Consider the following 23,931-nt stretch of genomic DNA (forward strand, 5'->3'; position numbering starts at 1 on the left):
TGAGTTCTTTAAACTATATGAGCCTCAGTTTCCTGATGTGTATAAGGGATCAAAAAGCTACTGCTACTACACATGGTATTGAAAGGTATAAATTTAGCAACGTATGTGAGCGTGCTTTGTAAAGGTACTGTATACTAGTAATATATTGTTATTATGCCATTTTTTTGTTTTGTTTTCTTTTCCATTGTACCAAGTACTAAATCAAAGAGCAAAGCAGCTGCCTGCTGGGCGCGTGCTCTCACGTTCTTATTAACATATAACCAAAAAAGCAAAAGTGGAGAGCCGATGACAAAGGAGGCAAAGGATATTTAATTTCCTTTAGATTTTATTTTTCCTAAACCCGCTGTCTGATTCCTCCAGGTCCAGATTGATTTCTTTAAGACCCCAGAGCTTGTGAACATGTGCTAATTTACATGGCTGATCCAGGCCCCCAGATTGATGCTGGGTAAGGGACATTACTCTTTAGTAGGAAGGCAGGGTAACTCCTGCATTAAGCAGCAAGCAGACTGATATCTCATCTGTTCAGTCAGCAGAGAACATGTAGTGCACCTTTGTGGTAAAAGTAGGCGGCTGAACGAGCGGGGTGTGCCGGAGCATGAATTACACTGTGAGCTTCTGCATCCATAAAAATGAGGCCACTCTGGGGTCAGGCTGCGGGTGATGTGTCACGGAGGCAGGTTAAACGGATTCAACCCTCCAGCTCTCTGATTTGAAGCTGACAAAAGGGGCTGTGCCGTGACTCTGGGCTGAGAATGATCTTACTATTGTCTCTGGCCATTTTGAACCAGGAAAATCTCTGGATTTTTCTTTCTTAGGATTGTCTTTTCTTTCTTCTTTTTAAGACACTATTTCATCCCTATTTGCGCAGAAATCCAAATCAGTTTTATTCTCAGGGTAGGGATTTTGGTATGTTTGGGGCAAACGCCCCATATCTTTATCTCCTTTTAGCATCTCACTAAATAGAACAAATTGCTATTTCTGGTTTCTTTTCTTTCTTTTCTTTCCTTCTTTCTTTCTCTCTCTCTCTCTCTCTCTCCTTTATTTTGCTTTTCAAAAGCAATTACTTTCCTGTCATTTCTAGACATTCAGGCAGAAGAGTCCGCCTTGATTACCTATCCTTGTACTCCCCTCCCCCTTTCAAGTCCTCAGGCTCCTGTACTGCTAGGGAAGGATTCAATTAAATGAAGTGTCAATGGAGCGACAATGGTTTCAGGTCAGAGACGTCAGTAAAATGCTGTGGTGCTGCGCTGCCCTCGTGTATGTAAATGTATATATTTATACCCGGGATGTCAACTTGCAGGGCTGTCCTCCTCTGCTCTTCCCTGATCAAAGATGATTGCGGTGGCAATTACTGCAGAGGAAAAGAAAATAAGGGCCTCCCCTGCATCCTTGTGCTGTTGGGGTTTAATTGCTTGGAATAATGGAGCAGGAGTCATTTTCCTTTACACACGGCCACACTGAGACACACACAAACTGTTATGCACAGCCGTGCCAGGACACAAACACACATGACGACCATGCAGGGAAACACGCATGTGCCCCTCAGTCCTGAGGCACATAAATGTGCACAGAGCTGCCTGTGACACAAAGAAAAACACTGCACTCTCTAGTTAATTCAATAAAAACAATGCATAGTGTCTGGCTCACATTCAAAACTATGCTTTTATCTTCCTCTATAAAAGACTTAATTTTTATTCCCTTACCAAAAAGATAGCTAACTTAAAAAAAAAAAAAAAAAAAAAGGAAGCAGATACAGGGAGAAGTCACAGCAACAAAATCCACAAATACTTCAAATTGCTTTTGTCGTTTAATTCTTCTGTACACACTGTCTCAGAAGTCCTAGGCCTCTGCACAAACACTTCCCATGTTAATTTTCTTCTCAGATGCTTCTTTGCTTTGTGCAGACAGTTACAAGGACACATTGAGTATTCTATGCTATTCACTGTGTTCTAGGCTATTCTGTTTTTGTTCTCCTACGACATGAAGAGGGATTCTAACTTGCATCAACAAATAGAAGGAGTGACATTCAGCTGCAGAGAATTCGAGCTGTCTTTCTAATTAGTTCTGCTACGTCCAGGCACTGGTGAATGTGTGCTGCTTTGGGCAGGGGGAGTCCCTGGTCCTGCACAGAACATGGGCTCTAAAGCATCCGCCTGGAAGATTTAGGTTTTCATTTCAGGCTCCCAAGGGCTGTCAGATTTTAAAAATTATTATTTGGACTAACTGGTTCCTCCTTTGAGGGCAACAGAGTAAAAACAGGAACAAACACCCTCACAAACCCTGTTATCAACACAAAGACACACTGTAGACACTTGGCTTTGTGTTACAACCACTAGAAGTTTTCCTTTTTTTTTTTTTTTTTGATGGATTAAGTGGTTAAGGCTGTGTGAGTGAGGCGCATGTCCATCCTTCCTACAACAGCTAAGAATAAACACAACTTTTCAGAAAAAGAAATTTAGATCTTTTTTTCTACTATTGTGATTGTTGAAATTAAATTTTCTTTTTCTGAAAATTTCAGAAAATAGTGGTGATAGGAAACCAAATGCAAACCAAAGAGATCCCAAAGCACCTTATTTTAGAGGTTTGGAGATAAATGTAGCTATGGGGAAGGGACCCACAAATATACCAAAAGGTTACAACTGAACCCCTGATAAAGTCTTTGAGGTTTTGGTTTGTTTTGTTTGTTCTGGTTCCTAATCCGACTCTGTGCTTGGATTTTGCCTTCCTGATGCTCTTCTCTAATGGCCCTTAGTGCCCCTTTAAAAAAAAAAAAAGTGTCTAACTCAAGCTGCATTCTCCCAGCTGCACTGATGCTGATGAGCTCAGATTCTGCCCAGCCCTGATTGTTCATTCTAACAGGGGAGCCAGAAACATAAATAGATAATTATGATACAGGATAAAGGCCATGATAAAGACGGGAGAGTACCCAGGAGGGGCACAGAACCCATTTGAAGGGGAGGAAATGACACAAGATCCTGTTCTGGAGGAGGTGATTCCAGGGCTAGAATTAGCCAGCAGGGTACCAGGTCCAACTCCCAAAGCAGCTGAAGTCACCTTGTATTTGAAATTAATTTTTCAAGTGACTTGGTCTCCCTAATCCACATTTGATGTTATGTCCAATGCTCTCCCCCAGGTTTTTGCGAATTCCTACGAGGGAATGGCTTAAAGTCCAGCTCCTACTGTACATTTGATGTCACTGGCATTGAACTACCTTTGGCCTGTCCCGTCCCTCTGGTCTGTACCAATCCAAGTGTGATACTTGGTACTACACAGGTACTTGGCACTTGGTACCTCCTCCAGGGTTCCAGTCTGCCTCCGTATACCCAATGTGCATATCCACTGTCCTTAGAAAGGTACTTAGTTCTCTCTCTCTCTCTCTCTCTCTGTCTCTCTCTCTCTCCCCTAGCAGAGGCTTTGAAATTTCAGTATGTTGCTTCTTCTTCCTCTACTTGTCTCTGTGGAGATTGATTTTTCTCATGCTAAGAATTATGGAATCTTTCCTTATCGCCTCCCAACCAGGTAGGGTCACTCCACAAATAGTTATTACGCACCAACTGTGCCTGGCTCTGTTTTACAGGCACTGGGGACACAACAGGAAACAAAGAGATTCCTTGCATCCAGAGAGTCAGCATTAGTTTCTAATACAATTCCCTCGTTTTCCTAGGAAATAAAATGTCTTTAATAAATGTTTGCTGAATGAGAGTTCTCACTCAGCTTTCTTCTGCTGCCTTATCTTTCCTTACTCCATTTCATCAGCCCTGTGCTCCTGTTTAGTGCCGACTTCCCCAATGCCATCAGTCCATTCCTGTGGCTAGGACTTCATGAGGGCTGTTTTTAAAGCTAACATCTATTGTGTTCTTTCCATGAGCTGTTCTATTCATGTGCTTTATGTTCATTCTTTCAACTAATCTTCACAAAAACCCAATGAGGTAAATAATATTATTTTCATTTTATGAATGAATAAACAGGAGCTTAAAAGAAGTTACATTTTCTTGCCCACTACCTGGTCTCTACCTATTGAAATCCAAACCACCCATCATAGCCAATCCTGAATCATGTGATCTGTCCCACCTTTGAAATTCTATATCACTGTGTTTCAGCTCTGACTTAATTTACTATTTGTATTAAAGACATTTTTCTGAGATTATAAGCTCTTTAAGGGTAAGCGGTAGGTACAGTTCATTTTTGGATATGTTCTGCTACTTGCAAAAGGATGTGTCAGTAAAGATCTTTGAATTACATTAAAATGGCTTATCTTAAAAAGGAGCTGAAGGTCACCTGAATTATCTGTATCTTCTAGAAAGTTAAGAATAGTGTCCTAAATAGAGCCAGAATTTTGAAATAATTTTGAATATTACATAATAACTGTAGGGTGTGAATCAACATGGCCCTGAACTCTTTGAGGCTAATCTGTACTATTGTAGGAAAAAAATAATATTATAGAAGTTAAAAAGCTAAAAACAAGAATTAGCCAATTTCAGAATCACTAAATAATGAGAAGGCTTACAGTTACTACTGCAAACAATTTAATTATGTTTTCAGAACAGATAAGTTTTGTACAATTGTATAAGTCAGAACAGATGTTTAGCTAGAAAAGAAGACCCTGTTCCAAGTGCTCCAAGTCTATAGTAAGTGGAGCCAAAGGTGGTGGTTGTCTCTGCGTATGTTTAATTTTCTTTTCTCTTTCCTGACAGTGAAGCTGTGACAAAATGTGCTCTCAAGGAAAAGTCACCAAGACCTCACACAGAATTCCATTTTAGGTAAAGGTTAGAGGGAATCACAGGTGTGTGGTCGGTTTCCTTTGGTAAAGCTGAAGTCTGTCTATTTTTCCTTCATGCCATATAATCGATATTTATTTTATCTAGCCATAGATAGATAGGTATGTAGAAACAGATAAATACCAATGCCTAATATAAGTGAAGATATGAGGAAATAAAAATAAAACAAGAAAAGACAGAATTATGTACTGGAATAGAAGAGTGTCAAAAGTAAGTGGTAGAATATGAACAGTAGGACTTAATAAAGAGAATATAGTTCATTTTTATTGAGGCTATTACTCATTTTAAAAAAACGGCTTTGCCTCATTGATTTTCACTGGTCATCAGGTCACCTATTTGCTAGCTGGTGCTTTGATTTTTCTTTTTAAAAAAATGCTTTATTCAGCTGTTTTGAACCTCTGTAATTTTGTGTTATGTGTTGCACTAATCAAATGCCAGATCGAGCAATGTTTTCAGTATGAATATGTAGTTAAAATAGTTACAAAAAGGATATAATTTGTATACAGTCAGGAAAAAAACTTCCATGCAACATTTCTCAACCATATGGACGATGACCTCTTTGAGGGGGTACTCAGGCTTTCTAGCCACGGTTTTCAGGTTATCTAGACCTCAGGTTACTGGATATTTTCTATTTGCCACTCCAAATCTACTCTGCATCCTTTCCCACTATGCTCTTTGTTAAGGAAGCTGACCGCTATTGACTATCAACTCTCCCCCCTTACCTTTCAGTTGGTTCAGCTAAAGGAGATCAGTGGGAGGGCAAAGATCTGCTCCTCTTTGTAGGTCACTTGTTCTTTGATTGAAAGTCACAACTCCTCTCCAGATGTCCTCTCTATACAACTCTCTCCCTTCTCACCAACAAGCTGAGGGGTGGTATAGGCTCCGCTGTTCTGTTACTACCTCCAGGATATTGCACTATCCCTTGCTATTTCCTGCACCCCTGCATAAATCTTTATAAATGGTTACTTGAATTCTTACTCTGAGTATGACAGCTGTTTCTTGCTGGGACCTGACTGAAATACCCAGATACTTATCTCAGCTGAATTCTTCCTACTTCCTACTTGGTTCCTTCTGTTTCAATCAGAACAGCCAATTTGTTGTATACCTAACTCAACTCATATTACTCTTTTTTTCTAGAAAGACTTCATATTTCTCTCTTCCAATCCAGGTTTATCAATATCTTATGACCCAACTCAGGAGTCCCCCCATTTTAATTACCTAATTCTAAAGCAAAATTACCAATCTCTTCATATGTTACTCTAAGCACTTGATTCTATCATCACTAGACACTTATATTTTTAGTTGTTTTATGTATGGATGAATATTTGCATTTGTTCCCTCCGGTGAGACTATAAGCTCAAAAAATGTCAAAGACTCTATCTTTCACTCTTAGACCCATTAATTAATTCAAAAGAATTTTTGTACCAACTGTGCAACAGGCACTATTCTTGGCTTCAGAGATAGAGCAGTGAACACAACAGAAAAACAGGAAAAATCCATGCCCTCTTGGAGCTTATACTCTAAAGGAGGTAACAAATGATACAAAGGTAAATACCTGAAAAATTTAGCATATTAGATAAGGATTAGGGCTATGGAGAAAAACTAAACCAAGGAAGAACAGAAAACTTTGGTGTGCTAGTATTGAAATTTTAGGTGGGGTGGTCAGGGAAGATGTACCTCAGAAAATGACTAAATGGAGGATGGCCCTGTAGATAGGGGACGAACCATGTAGATATTCCAGGCACAGGAAACAGCTAATGCAAAGATTCTGAGGCTGGACCATTCTGTTCAATGAACAGAAAAAAGTCTGAGTGAATAGTAGAAGATGAGGTCAGAGAGGCAGCAAACCCTAGTGGTATTCACAGAACAGTTGTTCTACAAATTCAAAGCACTTTAGCATTGGGAAGAAAAATGGTTTGAAAGAATGATCAGGATTAGGAAGGATGAGTAAAACCAAGGTGATTAAAAAAAAAAAAATCCCAGAAGATATCATAAACAATCATTGTGATAGAGAGCTCTTTTATTTCTATTTTTCCACCTTTAAAGTTTCATTTACTTCGAGCACCTGTCTCTCCTGCTGCCACTTTTCTCTACCAGTGTTAGAAGTGAAAGCACACCAGAGTATGGGTTATCAGCAGACACCCTTCCCCCATGATATATTTTTAAAAATAATAGTTTCAATCAAAATAGAATACTCAGAAGAAGCATACCATTAACTCCATAGAAAACTAGGTAAAGTGAATGCAGACAGTTCACAAAAAAATTTATTGGCTAATAGAACAGCAAGTACAAAACCCAAAAATGGAAGCATGCTTGGCATATTTAAGAAACAGCAAGGAGGTTGGTGTGGCTAAAGGGCAGTGAATAAGGAGAAGAGCTGTAGAAAATGAGCTCAGAGAAGTTGCCAGTGGCTATATCATGTTGGGCCATGTAAGGACTTATATGTTATTCCAAGAGTGATAAGGAATTGTTGCAGGATTTTGAGATGATAATGACATTATCTGATCTACATTATAAAAGGCCAATTCTGGCTAGTGTGGGGCAAAAGAGCACAGGAGAGGCAAAAGTGGAAACAGAGATGCCAGTCAGGAGGGTATTACACTATCCAGGTGAGGAACGATGGTGGCTTGAACAAGGATGATAGCAGTGGAGATGGCAGGAAGAATCAGAATCAGGATACATTTTGTTGGTGAATTAGAACTTGCTGAAATATTAGATGTGGGTGCGAAAGAAAGAGAGGAGTCAAGGATGACTCTAAGATTTTTGGCCCCAGCCATTGGGTAATGCCATTTACTAAGGCAGGGAGTACTTATTACACTTTTAATTTGACAAATTGTGTGATTCTTTGATTCAGTGATTCTCAACTAGGGGTTGACTGTGCCCCACCCCCGGGACATTTGGCAATGTCTGGAGACATTTTTGGTTGTCACATTTGGGGGAAGGGTGTTGTTTTAATCTGCTCAGGCTGCTATCAAAATGCCACAGACTGGGTAGGTTAAACAACATAAATGTATTTCTCACTGAAGGTTGGGAACTCCACTATCAAGGTGCTAGCAGACTGTAGATAACCATCTTCTTATCATGTGCTCATATAACCTTTCCTTGGTGTGTGTGCTCGTGGAGAGAGAGATCTCTCTCTTTTTTCTTTCTATAAGGGCACCAATCCCATCATGAGGGTCCCACCTTCATGACCTAATCTAAAACTAATTACTTTCCAAAGGCGCCCCTCAAAATATTATCACATTGGGGAACACAAACATTCAGCCCATAATAGGTGTTCTATTGGCATCTAGTAGGTAGAGGTCAGGGATGCTGCTAAATATCCTACAATGCACAGAGTAGCCCCCCACCATAAAGAATTATCCAGCCCAAAATATCAATAGTGCCACTAATAAGAAATATGCTCTGATTAAAGATTGATCTTCAATGTTATACCGTGTTTCCCCGAAAATAAGACCTAGCTGGACCTGGGTCTTATATTAATTTTTGCTCCAAAAGACGCATTCGAGCTGATGGTTTGGCTAGGTCTTATTTTCGGGGAAACACGGTTATCAGTTCTATTATGGCAGGGATCTTGGGGGAGTGGGTCCCCACCATTGTATGCCTAGTGTCTGACACATAGGGGAAACGCGATAAAACATTTGCTAAATTAATATGTTATTTACAGAAATACACAACAATAAGATATAAAAAGAGAGAGTTAAAAGGAGGTAAAATTTTTTTAAGAGAGACAAAAGGATTCAAGATTATCTATCATCATCTTTTCAACATCAGTGTCTTACTCCAGAAGAAAAGAGAGCAACATACTTAATATACTCAAGGGGAGAAAATGTGAAACCAAGGATTTTATATCCAGCAAAATTGACCTTCAGATACTATAAATTGGCATACACAAATTATTATAAGCATGTAAGAGCTCAGAGAAATTGTTGCCATGAGCAATTCCTAAGGAATCTACTCGAGTTCAAATTTCAGAGGACTAAAATGAGTAGAAAGACATTAAGAATTTGATAATAGTTACTTACAGAACTAAGACTCAGTGGGCGTTAAAAAGAGAGATCATAATAATTAATAGCTATATGATTTTAAAATGTAAATTGAGGTAAATTAGGTATCATAAAGGATCAGTGCTGTGAAACTCGACAATCATTGAAGCACATCAAAGTGACCTTCAGAAACTTACAAGTCTTCATCTTTTTCTAAATTTTCCCAATTAAGCCATTTGCTCAGGATTACAAACAAGAAAAATAAATCCAGATCCAGTTATTCTTTTCCTGCTTAAATTTCTAGTTTTCCTTCAGCATTATTTTTTATTTATTTTTGTTGTATTTGTCTTACACTTTAGGTATAATGTTTGTCAGAAAGACCTTTGAGGGCTAGCTTATGATGTTTCCCACTATCCATAACAATATTTCTAAGGAAAACTGGCTTAAAATTTGATTAAAAAAATGATACTTGGGATATCAGGTCTTTGTAAACAAGCTTTCTGTACACAACCTGCATTTCATATTGTCTAGCTCAATGCAAATGTGAATGGTGGTTGAATCAAATATAAAATAAGGAGTAAATCTTTCATTCTTTGTGAAGGTGCATGTGAAATATGTCTATTTCCGAATCATTCCCATGGTAGGCTGGATGTAAATGCTGCAGTGCTTTTTCTTCCCTTCATTCACACAGTTGTCTACACAGCCCCTCCTGGTTGGGAGAGCATATATCTCAATAATCACTATACTCTGCCAGTGTAGATAGATCTCAGTCTGTTTTGTTCCATTACGACAGCATCTTGTTTCAATAAAGGCTGGCTCTCGGGCTTCGTGTGGCTTTTATTCCAAGCTGAGGATGCATGCTTATAAGCTGCCTGTCTCTGCGTTTAGGTGGAAGTGTTCATAGCCCCTCCCCCAACCACCCTGTCCACTGTTTCTGCTACTACTTTTATTCAACAATTAAGGGGTCTGTAGATGCAATGCCTCTTACTCTAAATGGACAGCAATGGAAATCACAGCCTATTTTCTCACTTTCTCTTCCTCCAACCACATTTTGAATCTGAGTCTAGGAGCACACAGCTGTTCTATCTCTGTGTCTTGGGTTTAGTGGGATAGTGCTTTTCTAGGCTAGGGAAAAAAATAGTACAACCTCAAACAAAAATCCAATCAGAAAAATATTTGGTAAGAGAAAGACATGGGTATGCATAAGCTTATGGGATATATACAAATGCAGTGAAATACATACTGTAGAACAAGAAATCAGAATCTATACCACCACACGGCAAATTGTCACCTTGGAGGATTACACACTAACTCCACCAGCACTAATCGCTGCTAAAGCATTTCTGAAATTTCTCTTATAGAATTGCTCTCAGTGTCAGCACACAAGATATATGAGAAAACAAGCCTCTTCACACCTCATTTTTAAAAACTCTAGACAGTCTCACTCAGTTTCATCACTCACCATGTTACAAGATTTCTCTATGAATGGATTTTACCAAAGGAAAAATTATCAAATTCTCCCTCAAAGAAGAAAAAGTTAACATTGATGAAATTTAAAAATGTGATAGAGTCTCATGAAAAACCTACTATGTGCCAGTGGGCAGTAGCCACAGTAAGTAGTAGTATTCCCATTTCAGATTTAAGAAAACTGGCTTAGAGAGATTAAGTACTAACTTGTCCAAGGCCATACAGCCAATAAATAGATATAGGATTTATTATCTATTTTCCTGCTTGGCAATGCAGGAAAAATACCAGCTCTGTGTCCCACGGTTTTTAGGAGCAGAAATACTCTTCTGTGGAGGTTTCCAGAGTTTCAAGGGGAACCCCAGTACTCCAGCTACCAAGGCTCCAGTAATGGCTGCCTGGGTCAGCAGGGTGATGCTGGTGATCCAAGAGCTCCTTCACTAGGGACAGAGGTGGAAAGAGCAACAGATGACGAAGCAGACGCCTCCTTCCAAGGGACCCAACAGCTATGACTAATATAACAAAATCCAGGACACACGTTACACCCTTCCCAAGGGGCCCTTCAGGCAGACGTGTCCCCCTCCCCTTCTCAGGTCGCTAGGCTCAACAGACTTCAGACTCCTGAGAAAGGGAGACCCTTTTATTCCTGAGAAGAGAAGAGTGAATGCTTTATGTCATGCAATAAAGGACATTTTCCTATAGGGAAATGTGTGTGAGTGTGTGTGTGCATGTGTGAGTGTGCGTGCAGTGGTATTTTAAAGTCTTTGTCCAACAAGGCTATTAAATCAATATTATTTATAATTAATTTGTGTTTAAATTTTTATTTCTAACTTTCTTAGCATAGATTGATGTTTTCAAATTTTTGTTTGCAAGGTTTCTGAGGTGGAGGATTTTTAATTGTTTTTTTTTCTTCTCTCTCTCCCCACCTTCACTCCTAATAGTCCGTAGTTAACTTTGGGGAACTCCTCAGGGCCTTAAGTCGATAAAACAAACTTGAATTTGGGTGGAGGACCGCTGTATCAGTGATGTTGGGAACATCATCATATGTTTTAGTCACTGAGCCAGTGAAAAGATTCGTTCATTTTCTGGTACTGAGATTGTCTGCTCTCTCCTGAAGCCCCCAGCAAGAACCGGTAGCAGAAATTCCTTCAGCCACCATTTGGGCTGTGGGCAGTCCCCACCTTAGTCCTGGTTTCAGAAAGCCAGTGTGCCTCCTGTTTTCCATCATCTTCCTCACAAGGAACAACTATTTTAGTCCCCATCACCCTGAGGGGCTGGCCTTCCAGTCATCATTTCCATACCCAGAGCCCTCGATCCATGGATTCAACCCTTCTTGCCACTCACTAATTTGAGTATTTGTTGTATTTCTTGGCCTCAGAGGTATTTATCTCATTTATTAGGTTGGTGCAAAAGTAGTTGTGGTTTTTGCAATGATTATTTGTAACCTTTTAAACTGCAATTACTTTTGCACCAACGTAATACAAATGCGAATGGATCTCTTACATTTTTTTTTTAGATCTAATTGTTGCTTTTGTGTGTGTGTAGGGGGGTTGCTCAAAATATGAACCATAAAGCCACTGCGACCAGAATTCTCCCCACTGACCTGGTCTTGATAGAGTTCCTTCAAGCATCTCAAATTTAACATCTCTCTGACTAAATTCATAATCTTCTCTCACCGAAACCTGCTTCTCTGTATTTACTTTATCTTGATGAATGGTGTAACAACTGACCTAACCTCCAAAATTAGAAGCATTGGATTTCTTCTCAATTCTTATCTTTCCCTCTCTCATCACTTCAAATCTGTCACCAAGTCCCACAGACTCTATTTCAACAGCAGCTCCTGAATCCATCCACCCTGTCTGAACCCACTTTAGTTAAAGAATTCATCATCTCTCTCTCCTGAGCATCAGCTATACTCTCCCTGCCACCAATGTCTTTCCACTTAAGTTTATCTTTCAACTGTTTCTAGATTTTTTTTCACAAACAACCCTAAATCTCTTAAAAAACCTAAACAATGTATTATCTAGAGACTAACGTTCAAAACTGTTAGTAGGGGTGATGTTGGAAGGGTAGGTGGAGGACAGAATGTATAATGATGGAATATACTGTGTGGTTGATGTGTAGTGTTTAGAATGAAAGAGAAATGGGGTTTGTGTGTATTATATATTAGAGATAATCTCTGGTATGAACTGAAACGTGACTGTATGCATGGATAGACGTAACTGTCTATGGACACTGTGCCGGTTACCCTGGTGACTCCCAGATCCATTCTTTGCTCTTCTCCAGCTCTCTGTCTGAGAGGCTGACCTCTGTTGACTGCAACATCTGGACTTCCTTGTGCACTGGAGGCACGAGCAGGAGATGGAAGGGTAGGAGATCTGGGTATTCATTCCTCCCACTCCGTCATTGTTTGCCATGGTTCTGGTTCTGGTTCTGGCTAGGTCATTCATGAATAAAGTTCCTCTTGAACAACCCTTCTTCTATGCTCAGTTCTCAAGGGGCCTTCGTAAACTCCACTCTTCCCTTCGTCTCGTCAGGCTCAGAGGTGGGTGGTAATGGCTTCCATTGTAACTAGACTCCTTTAACCCTGCCCACACCTCTATATCTAATCCATTCATTACATTATTTTTAGATAAACCCCTGTTTCCTGCTGTACTTGATAAAGATGGTAAGTGTGAAATATATTTGACTGAGAAATAAGCAAATGTGAGTTTAAGTTCACTTAAGCAAAAACAAAAAACAAACAACCTCAAAAACACAATATCCTACCTTTTTAGGAGTCAAAGTCATTTTCTGTTTTAACGAGCATTTGGAATTACAGTCCAGGAAGAAGGACACGGATTTATTCCTCTAAATCCAGCTCTGAAAGATAAATTAGTGGATTTACTATTTAAAAAATCTGACATCTTTTACATTCTTGCTGCATTTCCAAATTGGTGGCTATAAAATTTGGGAAGCTATTTGAAAGTAGCCTATTCTAGAAGCAAATAATTGGGCCAGTTTAATTGATCATATCTCAGCATTTTTAATCAACAAAATGCCTATCCATGAATCATAATTAGTAAATTCACAGTGCTGAGAATATGACACAATACACCAACCTGCTGGGAAAGAAACCAGTTTGTGCTTATTTTTTTCATCTAGATGTAGAGGTCCTTCTGGCATATGCTTTTTCTTATCTGACCTCCTTTCTAAAGTCAGAAGCACATTTTGTTTCTCCCACAGTGGTTTAAAAATGACACATTGGGATGTGTCTATAGGCTGAAGTACGAGCCAATTTCTAGCAACTGGAAACCATTGCCAAAAAAAAAAAAAAAAAAAAAAAGGCCAGCCACAGAGAGCAGTACCTCTACAAATTCAAATTGTCTCTGGATACTGTCACTAAAAAATAATGACTTGCATTCTGTGCAGCAACCAGAAAGCAATGTTGTGTGACTCTTTCTTACTCAGCCCCCATCCCTCACAACCCTGCTGCTGCCAACAACCCAAATTTCATTCACATCTAACGCTGGAAAAAGTATGTGGTGAAGAGATGAGGGGGTGTAAGAATTGGAATCTTCTTTGTTGGGGAAATCTGCAAGCTCGAGCTGTTTCCATTTGAATGGCATTTCATTTTGCCCATTTCAACGTTTGCTGATGGTTCATGCTGTCTAAAAAAGCTTTGATTAAACCTTCTAATTTCAGCTAAGCTTCTTCTTTTCTGCTGGGCAAGCCCTTGTCCTGAAAGTATAGCAAAGTGGTCAAAAGGAAAACAAAGTAGGATAATTGAAGGGAAGGAGTTAGGAAACTTGAAGGAATTACAAGTTTGGTGAATTTAATCGGCATAATGTTATATTTTAACCAAGCATCTCTTTTGATACCTATTTTACTAATTTCTTACACTTCATGATTCTGATATGTGAAGAACTAAAATCTTCACCTATAAAAACCATTTTCCCTGTTAGATATATGTTCCACTAGAGATGATACAAAGATATTCCTTGTTGGCTCAAAACAAGGATGCTTTTGCTACCAGTGTTCTTTTTATTTGATTCATGTGGCAGAAAAAAAGAAGTTGCGTAATTCTCCAGCATATAATTTCTGACTTTGCTTTAAGTATGGTACTTGTTCAGCCAGGTCCTCCCAATTCATTCACTATTATTACTTGATTTTAAATAATTGTGGGAAATCTATTCTGAAAAAGCCAACTGTTTAGAGTCATGTGTGTATGAGTAAGTGTCTGTGTGTATACACATACATATATATCTCCACTATTATTTAAAACTTTGATATGTATATATATATTTAAAATATTGTTTGTTATGAAAAATATAGAGAATAATACAACAAACATCTTTGTACTTACTGTTGAAGTTTGAGGGACCATTAAATCACACCCCTCATCTCTCATCTTCCCTACCCGAGTTCTGAGTCAAGTGAGAAAAAGTCAGGCAAATGGAAATAAAATCTGCTGTACAACCAATTAAGTCTCTGTTGGAGGATATGGCCTAGGGGTGTGCAGTAATATACGATACATCTTCCCTTCTAAATTCTAAAAACCAAGTAAGATAGACGAAGATAGGAAGATAGGGCTCGAAATAGCAGCTTATTTCTGGTAAGTTGGGAAAACATGGCTCAGGTGTGAAACAACAGCAGGCTGAGGCACCTGTACCCACCTGGACAGTTTTTCCTGGTTTTCAGCATTGATGCTTGCCTGGCAGCTGACAACACACTGGAACACAGTGTCACTGAAGACAGTAAGACCCCACAAAGAGGAGGCTGGGGCTAAGTTGGGAATGTCCAGTTCTCTCTGAACATGCCAATCAGGTAACTTTCTTCCCTTCTGAAAGAGAGAACACAGGGGTGTGGCTAAAAATGAGGTGTGTTTATGGGAAAATACCTCCTCAAGGGAACTAGGGAGCAGATGGAAATTATAACTCACTCAGCTTTAATAAATCCTAACATTTTGTCATATTTTATTCACTTTTTTTTAACATAAAGAATCCATTACAGATACTGTTGGAGTCCTCTGTGTACCCTTCCATGATCTCATGCCCTTCCCTCTCTACTCGTGACCACAATAGTATGGTATGCATCACTCAGTGCATGCTTTTATACTTTTATATGTATACATATATACTTATATATTTATATATGTATATATGTATATGTATATGTATATATATATATATATCTCATACTTGTATGTGTACATATACATAAGTGATATAGAGCTGTTATGCAGTTTATATATTTTAAATAAGTAGAATATCAGCAGATATACAATTTTGCAACATGCTTTTATCATGCAATATGATGTTTTTGAGATTTAGCCATATGGATAAATTATATGAATAAACCACACTTTCTATCCATTCTTCTACTGTCATTTAGTTGTTAATTTATTCACCAGTTTTTACCATTATAAACAATGCTGATACAGTCTTGTAAATGTTTCCTTCTGCATGTGAGAAAGAGTTTCCATGGAGCAGTGATTCTCACCTTGGGTGGAACACTGTACCCCTCACACCACAAAAAGTGGTTGGAAATGTGTAGGAACATTCTGGGTTGTCAAATTACTGGGAGGGGTACCACCAGCTTTGGGGCTGGGGACCAGAAATTCTCAATGTCCTTCAATGTATTGATGATAATACATAAAGGATAATCTCATCACAAATGCAAATAAGTCCAGTACTAGCAACACCACTCTAAATATATCCCCATATGTAACAAAACTGTGCAATAGGTAATGCAAAGCCTCATCTTTATCAGAGATTGCCAGAAGGCTCTTCCACTTGGCAGAACCAATTTATAACCTCACAATTCTTGCTAACTCCACATCTTTGCCAACACTTGTGATTATCAAAATTTATAATTTCTTTGCAAATATAATAAAAATTAAATGGTGCCTCATTATTGTCTTTACATTTCTGGGGTTACTAGGTGAGGCTGAACATGTTTTCATGTGGCCATTTGAGTTTAGTCTTCTGGTGAGCCTAGTCTTCTGTGAAATGTCTATTCCTATCCTTTGTTTACTTTTCTGTTGAGTTATTCGTCTTTTAACATTTGCAAGAAAAAGAGCTCATTATATTTTGGATTTATTGGGGTTATGAATCCATTTGTGTATATTATGATTATACATAAATGGTATGCCTTGTAAATTATCTAGACCCATTTGTGTCTTTTCTTTGAATTTAGTTTGTAGTATCTTTTGTTGAAAATGACATTTAAAAAATTTCAGTGTAGACAAGTTTATTAATATTTTCTTTTCTGGTTTGTGCTTTTTGCATTTTGGTTAATAAGTTCTTCCTTACCATACTCTCCTATATTTTCATCATGAAGTTTAATGCTTTTGCTTACCCCACTTCCCACATGTAGGTCTTCAATCTTTCTGGAATTTTTTTTTTTTTTTTTTGGTCATCTGAGGTAGAGAACAAATTTTATTTTCTATATGAATTACCAATTGCTCCAGCACCATTAATTTAACTGTCCATGATTTTCCCACTGATTTTTAATACCGCTACTCGGTATAGCAAGTTTCCACATATGAATAGGTCTGTTTTAGGACTTTCTATTCTGTTCCCACGATCCTGTGCAAATACCACATTGGGTTGATTATTACGGCTTTACAATAATTTCTGATATTTGTTAGGACAAGACTCTTGCAATTTCATTCTTCAGAACAAAGTTCAAGTCTATTCTTGACTCTATTCTTCTATACAGATTTTAAACTCAATATGTCAAGTTTCACAAAAAGACCTTTTTGTAGTTGGTTTGGAATTACATCAAATGCATACATTAATATGGAGAACAATTTAACCCTCACAATAGTGGGACTCTGCATCCCTAAACATCATATATCTTTCCATGTATCCAGGTCTTCTCTTGCTATTTTTATACATAAAGGCTTTCAGATTTCTTGCGAGAATTTTTCAGAGGTACCTTATAGTTTAGGCTTCTATTTTCATTCTATTTGATAAAATAGTACTTTAATTTTCAATTTAATGTCTTAAGTTGGTTAATATAGGGAAAAGGGAATGTCATTAATTTTTGTGTGTATATGTACTCATCAACCTTGATGAATTTTCTTTTTAGTTTCCATGCTTTTGTCTAACAACACCTATTTGTTTCTAAGTATTATAAACAAATTGTGAAGTATTTTGTTCTTCTTGTTTTTAAAGTGAAAGGGATTTAAAAAATTTTCCCTTTTGGATATTTTGTTGTTGTATAGTAACACCACCAATTTTTGTATGTTGGTTTTGTATGTTGCAACTTTACTGAATTCATTCATTAGTTCTAACAATCTTTTGGTGGAGCTTTAGGGTTTTCCACATATATGATCATGTGATCTGCAAATAGAGATAATTTAGCTTCTTCCTTTGGGTGTCTTTTATTTCTTTTTCTTGCTTAATTGCTCTGCTGGCACTTCCAGTACGATGTTGAATAGCACTGGTAAGAGTGGGCATCCTTGTCTTCTTCAGGGTCTTAGAAGAAAAGATTTCAGGTTTTTTTCCATTGATTATGATGTTAACTGTGTGTTTCTTCATATATGGACTTTAGTGTGTTGAGGACTACCTATACCTATTTTGTTCAGCTTTTATTAGGAAAGGATGTGGGATTTTGTCAAGTGCTTTTTCTACATCTATTGTGATGATCATGCATCACAATTCTTTTTATTTTTATCTTTCATTCTCTTAATGTGGTACATCACATTGATTGCTTTTCATATGTTGAGCCATTTTTGAATTCCAGGGATAAATTCCACTTGATTGTGATGTATTATCCCTTTAATGTACTGTTTAATTTGGTTTGCTAATATTTTGTTGAGAATTTTTGTATCTATGTTCATCAGAGATGTTGGCCTATAGGGCTCTTTTCTTGTGTTGTCTTTGTCTGGCTTTGGACTAGGATGATGTTGACCTCACAAAATAAGTTTGGGAGTATTCCCTCTTTTTCTATTTTTGGGAAGGATTTAAGAAGAGTTGGCATGATATCTTTTTTGAATATTTTGTAGGATTCGCCTATGACCTTTTTTTTTTTTTTTCGTCTCTAGTGGCAGTTTTTAACCTAAAATCTGTTTTGTCGTATGTAAGTATAGCCATCCCTGCTCCCTTTTAGTTACCATTTTCATGCAACATCTTTTTTTATCCCTTCCCTTTCAAACCATGTGTGTCTTTATATTTAAAGTGAGACTCTGTAGATACCATAAAACGACTTCCCCACTGCAAGTTCCCATGTCTTGATCAGGCCTGAGCTTTAGGAGGGATAGCAAAGGATAGAAGCTTTAAATTAAATGAGAGATTGGACTTTGTGTTTAGAGTGGATTAGACATTTTACTTTCATTCTGAGAATGAAGCATGCTTATCAATACTTGAAAGTGACAAAAAGCCATGGGATCTTCTGGGAGAAAGCAGATCAGAGAGAAGGGAGTGTGAAGGAGATTAGTGGGAAGAAAACAAGGCTATTTCTTGATTGCATCTTACTAAATCTAACATGTTCAATAAATCTGTTACATATTTATTGTGATTCAGTAATCTGGACTCATTTCTAATTAGTTATTGTTTGTTTTCTACTTTGCTTTTCTCTTTTTATCTGCATACAATATTGACAAATTTTTCCTTATTTTCCTTTTCCATTTTAGGTTTGAAAACCATAAATTATTAATTTATAAATAGTCTTAAGGTCTAAAACACCAAGTTATTAGATATATTTCTCTTCCTCTTGCATATGACATAGATCTTTGTGTGCTTTAATTACCCATTAAAAAATACGATCTACCATTTTGCTGCTATTGTCTGTACTTTAGGATTAACCAAAAAATTACTAAGCCTTCCTATAACTGACCATTAAAAACAGTTATCAAGTTTTAAGCTTTCAGTACTCTTGTATATTCCATGCCTCCCTTCTGATGAACTTTGTTTCTTATGTCCTTTTTTAGTTGTGTAGTGAGCATTTGTAGTTTTGTTCTCCTTCTTGAATGTTAGTATAACTAAGAATAAAATTCTAAATTGATCATTATTTCTCCCCAACACCATTATATTCTGGCATTTGTTGTTTCTGTTGAGACAATTATTGGAAATCTAAATTGTCTTTCCTTTTTAAGGTAATCTATCTTTTCTCTGTGGTAGCTTTTAAGATTCCTTTTAATCTTCTGTTCTACAGATCTATTATAATGTGATTTGATGTTATTTTATATTTTTAAAACACCTTCTCACTATTCAAAGTGCATTTTAAATGTGAAGGCAACTGACTTTTGAATTCTGGAAATTTACAGGTTACACCTCTTCAAATATAATTGTTTCCTTCTTTCTTTCATTTCCTCTGGATCTATTTTTATATGTGGCTTGGGGCCTCTCAATATATCTTCTATATCTTAACTGCTTTTATTTATATGTTATTTCTTTGTCATTCTGTGAATTTCTCACCACTGCCCTCAATGTAACTACTTACTTCTTGCTGGGTATAATGTAGATTTTAGTTTATCAACTGAGCTTTACATTTTTTCATTTATAGTTATTGTATGTTATTCTAGTTCTAATGCAGAAGACATTTTTAAAAGATAATCATTCTAAGGTTATTATTCTGAGTTTGAGAAAATGTGCATTCTATGATGCATGGATAGAGATAATTTCTTATAATATATCAATTACGTTATAACACACAACTGGGTAGATACGTCATATCTTACCTAATAAAGCTCCTATTGTTTATTCTTATGATACACTATAAGAAAATGTACTTATAAGGCTAATAACTTAGGTTATTCTTTTTCTTTAATGGTCTTAGTTCATAGCTCTCTAAGGAGATGAGATATTTTGTGATTTTTTAAAAATAACAACAAAAAATTGTATTATCAAAATAATATAAGCAAGGATGTTTGGAGTCAGTTTTCATGATTTACTACATTAAGGTGGGATAGGTAATGAATGCATTTTAAAAATTGCAAAAAAAAAAAAAAAGACAGCTAAATAGGCAAAATAGGCACTCTGCTGAGTTTCTCCCAAACAAATGACTTCAAAACCTATCCAAAACATGCAATCCTTTTTTTAAAAGGGAAAATGTACAGGAAATGGTAAGAGATTAGAAACAGAGATCTTTAATGGAGAATATCTGGCATTGTAATATAGTAGTTACTACGAAAGTTACAGTGGTAAGTTTCAAGTAAGCTTAAGTTAATGGTTATTCCACATTGGGTGATTATATGTGGGTGGTTTGAAATGGAATAGCTTATGATTAGCCCATTTTAATGTGTTAGTTATTTTTCGTCTTAACTGATTAGCTATGGAAATGTTTTCCTTTCCCCTGAGGAGTATACAAACATTTATTAAAAGAGAAGAAAAAGCTAACGTCTAATAAACCTAATAATATAGCATCTGTATTACCTCTTCAAATATAATATTCCACAATAGCAATTAGAAGACGGGTAATAAGAAAACATAAATTTCCTCTGGATCTTTATAGACCACCAAGAGCTGGCTCAATATTTAGCTTTGGACATTTTTCATCAGTCATTCCTTTAAGTAAATAAAGATCTCACTTTTTGAATCCTGTTTCTATTTTTTTCCCTCTTGCCCCCTATTGTTTTCTTTAACCCTCAGTTCTATTCAGTTTGCTGTCTCCTTTATAGTCTCATTCAAAGTATTAACCTGTTCTTAGGATTTCAAATATTGTTTCTTTCTGATAATCAAAATCTATTTCTACAGTCCTGATACCATTCTAAAACATCCATTGACTATTTCCAACTGCCTACTGAACAGTCATATTTAGCTTTTCAGTGAAGACTTCTATTACAATATGTTTAAAATTTACTCCAAAGGAATGTTTATGGAAGACTTAACTATATCTGGGTCACCATCCTGGGTGTGGAGTCTATAAAAATCATGAGGCATGAGGAGCTCAGAATTAATGGGGAAGCGACCCATAAACAAGTAGTTAGGGATACAATATAATGAGGGCTGAAACAGAGAAATATGCAATGTGCTCTGGGTGCCCAATGAAGCTGACTATTCCCCTAAGATCCCCCCTCCTATGTCTACTCATTTGAACTCAAAACACTATAGTGTTTTGACTCACTTTTGACTCATCTTTGACTCACTTTTCCTATATTGCATATTATCAAATTAGTTACCAAATCTTATCTGTGATTCTTTCTTCCAAAAACCTCATAGAAATACCGCTTCCCTCTATCCTCCATTCCACTGCTCTGGTCCAGGGTCAATTTCCCATGGACTGTTTCAATATCGCATTAACTAGACTCTCTGTTTAAATCTCTCCTGATCCAATTTTTCCAACATTAAGATGCACTTTCATCGTTGTACTGTATTTCTTATATGAGCCAGGTCTACTACCTAATAGCTATAAACCTTACTCAAATTGTTTAACTTCTCTAGGCCTCTTTTCCTCATCTGTACAATGGATTATATCTCAAAGTTTAATTTTTCAAAAATAGGTGCTAGCATAAAAAAACAGTGCTTAGCACATAGAAATGCAGTTCAGTAAATGTAGCTAAAATGATTTTTATTATTACCAGTTCTCTTGCTCCAACTCCTATATTTTACCTTTTAATAAATTTGTAACATTGCTACTTTATTTGCAGTTTTTCTTACACCTTTTCTCTTCCTGTTAAACCATATGCTCCTCGAAGGCAGGGATTGAATCTTACTTGTCTTCGGGCATGACTTGTGGACTAATTTTTCCTTAGCCTATGATTTGTCACCCAATAGGAGTTGACAGACTCATGCTTGATTCACAGTTAATGGGGACAAAAAGCACCAGAGCTCAATTAAAATGATACTTGAAAGATATCTGATATCACTAAAATCTATGGAATTATGTATTAAATTGTCCCCAAAGAATCAGCTATTTCAAAAATTAAAAATTATTACAAAGAGCTTAATATATCATGTTATATCATATATCATACACCATAAAAATGTCAGAAGTAGCTTTATTTTACATTACTGTATTTCTTGATGGTGATCTATCTGGACAAGTAAGGCTTGCTGAATTTAAACATGGATAATAAAGCTCACAGTGTAAGAAAATGTCTAAAATATGAAATAGAACCGGGAGAACTCCTTGGGAGAATACAGTTAGGGGATCTTTGAGTCTCAACAGTTTGCAATTCCTTTCACAGCACATAAATGATTTAACAGTAACACAGAGTGGCCAGAAGTAAATTATTTCCATTTCCATCAGTGCACACCCTATAATAAGTAACCACATATGATGCTGAATGATTATATTGTTATGATGTATGCTGATCTGATCTAAGTTTTTTTCTTTTCTTTTTTGGTTTGTTTTGATTTCTGATGCCTTGGATTTTTGACAAATCACTAAGCGAGTCACATCCAGCTGAAGATGGCTTGAACCGCTTCAACGTAACTTGCAAAGACCAGCTCATCAAAACTCTAGGATCACACAAAGAAGAGAAAAATACCAAGGGACCTCTCCTATTTGTCTTTTTGACTATTGGTGTTCCATGGGAAGGAAAGAAAATAACATGAACTGGATTTAAATGCTCTGTTTTGACGGGTTATTAAGATTCCAACCACAACTGGTCTATTCCCCCTGATCGAGCCAAGTCCTGAAATGCAGCAGAATATCTCTAAAGTAGGTACACATACATATAAAACAAAAAAAGTTAGAAAAGAAGAAAGAATAGAAAAATCAGGCCAACATGAATCATTTGGTAGAGTTGTGTGGGGTTTAAAACCAAGACACATGCTAGCATGGCAGGATATATCAGTGTAGTTGACTGGCACAAAATTTCCTACACAGAATTTAGATACTGATGGCTCAAGTGCTGTCAATCTCATCTTGTTCTACAATGTAATTGATAATTCCAACTGAGACCTCCATGGGAAGCCAGGTTCTTATCCTCTGAAATTAGAGCTCACCCTCTGTATGAAATTTCCTATCATGGAGCCAGCTCTGATGCAGGCAGTAGGACATCAACTCTGACTTCTCTTATGCTCTTTATAAATACTCTAACACCACTAATTTCACTGTAATGGGCACAGGCTTGGGTCCTTGTTTCACCCCCTTCTCTCCAAGGCTGAACTATAATAAAACATAAAACTTCCTTGGAGAGGGACACTGGGGAATCACTTCTGGATATAGAACTAAGGAGGTTTTGAGAATTCCAGGAGACAAAACTCTGAAACTACATACTCATAGACTGAATTATGTCCAAAATGACTATCTTTGATTTAGAGCAAGGATTGGCCAACGACAGCCGATGAGCTAAATCTGGTTTACTGTCAGTTTTTGTAAATACAGTTTTAATGGAATGTGGCTGTGCCCACCCATTTGTTTACTTATTGTCTATGACTGTCAGAGGTGAGTGGTTACAACAGAGACTTAATGGTCTCCAAGCTTAAAATATTGACTATTTGTCCCTTTACAGAAAAAGTTTGCCAACTTCTGATATAGAATAACTGAGGAAAATCATCTAGGCTCAGTTCTTTGTAAATGGTGTTTATTTTGGTGGGAAATAACATGCATGTAGATGAAAAGTGGACAAACCTAAGATTTCAGGTTTTGTAGCAATAATACCCTCCAGGAAGGCACTTATTGGTATACTTGTTATAAGAGGCAGTACATGTAGTGGAAAGAATAGCAGTTTTGAGCCTGGATTTGATCCATGTGTCTGCCATTTATTAGGCCTAACAAACTTTGCCTCAGAGAGTTATTATCAGGGTTAAATGTTACAGTCTATGTGG

The 23,931-nt window shown here is 37.1% G+C and overlaps 1 protein-coding gene across 13 annotated transcripts in view; it reads right to left on the reverse strand.

The window, feature by feature from the left end:
- Window positions 1-23,931, reverse strand: part of PMFBP1 (polyamine modulated factor 1 binding protein 1) — a 384,114-nt gene that overhangs the window by 157,374 nt on the left and 202,809 nt on the right. For all 13 annotated transcript variants that reach the window (XR_016022045.1, XR_016022038.1, XR_016022042.1 and 10 more), the window contains 2 exons: window positions 14,884-15,050; window positions 12,998-13,090 (listed from right to left, as the gene is read on the reverse strand). The gene's annotated coding sequence lies outside the window, so the exon portion shown is untranslated. The remainder of the gene's footprint in view (window positions 1-12,997; window positions 13,091-14,883; window positions 15,051-23,931) is intronic.

This window comes from Rhinolophus sinicus, chromosome 8 (genome assembly GCF_057876585.1).
Source record: "Rhinolophus sinicus isolate RSI-liver-muscle chromosome 8, RSI-T2T, whole genome shotgun sequence".
Taxonomy (NCBI): Eukaryota; Metazoa; Chordata; class Mammalia; order Chiroptera; family Rhinolophidae; genus Rhinolophus; species Rhinolophus sinicus.